The following is a 3,104-nucleotide window of genomic DNA, read 5'->3' as shown; positions in this document are numbered from 1 at the left end:
GTCCAAGGGAGTCAAACCCATATATTTAAATATTTCTTTGAAACTGCTGCCAAACACATCATCTCTTTTTCTGTCAACGTCACAAGAAAGCTATTTTTAATTCCTTGTTTAACTGCATGCAAACCTCTAAGGAATGTAACATGAAGATGCGTGAAAGATTTTGGCCCAGCTCTGCAAATCTGACTCATCCTTCACCTCTTGGGGGAGGTATTACAGGGGGTTGGGTTTCATATGTACATGTCCTGAAACCAGAGTGCTTCGTTCCAATCTAGTTTTTCCCCTTTATAAATTATTTGACTTTAAATAATTTACTTAATCTGACTTCAATTTTTTCATCTCATTAAAATAAGGATAATGACAGTACCTACCTCATCGGTAGCATTGTTGGAAGGGTAACATAAGTTAGTACATGTTGATAAATTATTTAAAACTAGGACATAGTATGTGCTCAATAAATGTTAACAATACTGTATTTCCTGCTTTCTGGCTGCTGATATTCATAAAAAATACTTATGTTTTTAAGATAAGAAACTGTCACAAGTTTTCAAACTCACTCTGCCCCCCCCCTTTTTAAAAAGTGTTTTGAAATAGTTAAGACATAAAAAGAATTATACACACATCTGTGTGCTCACCACCCAGCTCAATAAATAAAACATTGCCAGTGGAATTGCCAGCTCTTGTGCATCCCTCCCCACTGATTCCCAGGGCCCTGTTAAAATAAATTCCCTATGTGATGGTGAAGAGATCATTATACAAAACTGAGAGATGGAGAAAAAGAAGAACAAGGGAGGTAGACTTTGCTCCACGTATTAATATGTGCTCTGGGGCAAGTTTTGTAACTTCTACGAACTTCAGTTTCCTAAACCATAAACTAGGGGATAATATTTACCTTCCAGGCTGTTGTCAGCATCAACTAATAAAAATGTACGTGAGAGAACCCAGCACTGGGCTTTCAGAAAGATTAGGTATTGTGCGTGTATTTCACCATTTTCACACGTGTCCTTGAGGGGCTTCCTCCTACTTCTACAGATCCTATTTATTCTTCCCTGTTTATACTGGTAGAGAGTGTTGGTGCTCACCCACGCCCTGGGCACACAGGAGATTTACACTACCCTGTCCCCTTGCAGTCAGACAACGCCATATGACTAGTTCTGACCCACAGGCTGTTCAGGGGAAGGGGTGTGTGTCATTTTAAGACCAAAGCATTTGATTTTCATTGAAAGACCCTCTTCCCCACGTGACAACCATGGGGCAGCTGTAAGAGGCTGGATGGCTAAATTGCTGTATGGAGGGCAGTTGCCTTGGAAAGTCAATCCACCTTCATTGGACTTATATGAGCAGGAAACAAATCTCTGTTGTTTCAAGCCATTGAGATGTTAGGGTTGTCTTTTCTGCAGCACAACCCAGCCTATCCTATGCAAATTCCTCCTTAAAGTCTCTTCTGATCGTTCACACCCCTACTGGACTAGGAATCAGAAAACAAAGTTTTCCTCTTGGCTCTGCCTCTTATTAAAACTGGACCTGGTCAAGTATCCTCATCTGTAAAGTTGGAATAAAATCCATCCTGTCTCCTTCTCAGAGACTTTATTAGTTCAAATGAGATCATACATGTGAAAACTCTTTGTAAACTAGGAAGCTCTATACAGGCGGAAGGAACTGAATATTCTGATCAGTAGGGTTATCTGATATGTACAGCAACCACAGTACCTAGGTTTCCTGAAATGTCACTAATTTAAAATATTTTCCAGTGTCCTATATAAGTATTCAAAGTGGGCAAAAATATCATCACGGTATCATTTCTGGGTTGCTGTTTTTCACACTCTATTTGAAAACTGAAATAAGATTCACCTTGTAGGCTGTCCCAGGTAGGGGTGGGAGGGTGAGAGATTGTCCTCCATTTAGAAATAAGACGGCTCTCTAAGTTTTAAATGATAAAAGTAGAACACAGTTCTTTAGTTCAAACCATATTTACTGAACAACCATCATGTGTGTGTGGCAGTCAGCCCTGAAGATGCTATTTATGCCCATATGTGATCCCCTTGCACAATGAATAGGGTACAACCAATAGGATGCTGTGAAAATGACAGAATGTGACTTCCTAGGCTAGGTTGTCTCCAGCGTTCCAAAGGAACCAATTAAAGAATTCATAGCTGGCAAGGGAGAATTTCTTCGTGATCAAGGACAGACTCAGTAAGAAATATTCTAAGTGATTCCATCTTATTTTATTTAGGTAACAAACTCAAAACAAGTCTCAGTGCTCTATCATTTCTCTCTCTCCTTTCCTTCCTTCCTTCCTTCCTTCCTTTCTTTCTTTCTTTCACATCCATCCATTTGTCTATCCACCCATCTATATGGATATCTGATATGTCTATTTTAGAGTTAAAATTCATAAATGAGATGGTTTTCATGATGCATATTATTAGATTTATTTTGATTGAAAACTGATGGAGAGTGAATCTGATTGGTTGAAATGGTTTGTCAATAAGGACTGGCTTTATTAATTAGGTTGTGTAGTAAATTTCCCCCATAAATGGAATGAGACTTGAATGAACTAAATCTGCAGAGTTTTGTCAAAAAATATGTACAGACTTGTAAAATATACAGTATGGTAGAATTACATCTTTCGCAATTATTTAAATTTATCATAAAAAAATGTACATGTGCCAACCTAAGGGTATGCAATGGAATATATCATCTTACAAAAGCACTTTAGAGTCAGAAACTTTCTCACACCAGAAGCAGGAAGAGCAAGAAAGTGAATATGTTAACCGTGGATAAAATTACAGACCAAGAAAGACTGAGTCAGTCAGAGGAGGCATTAGATATGATGGAACCTAGAAAAGGTCAACGAGATCCAGTCTGGTATCTCCCATGTACATTCAGCTTGGGGGAGGAAGTGTCCTGGATCAAACTCTCCCCTTAGCTATCCATGTTCAAAGGCAGGAGTTTTGGAGATGTCCTGATGTCATTAATCGTTGAGTTGCAAAAGCAATTTACCTATTGAATGATTTCATGGTCACTAACAGTAGCTAAGTGAAGCCAGAGGAGCACAGGAAGGAAGGTTACCCAACAGAGGGTTCCGGTCTTGGAATATACTCCAAGTA

The sequence above is a fragment of the Balaenoptera acutorostrata genome, chromosome 9, assembly GCF_949987535.1.
Source record: "Balaenoptera acutorostrata chromosome 9, mBalAcu1.1, whole genome shotgun sequence".
In the NCBI taxonomy this organism is placed as follows: domain Eukaryota; kingdom Metazoa; phylum Chordata; class Mammalia; order Artiodactyla; family Balaenopteridae; genus Balaenoptera; species Balaenoptera acutorostrata.
Note: the sequence above shows the minus strand (reverse complement) of the source record.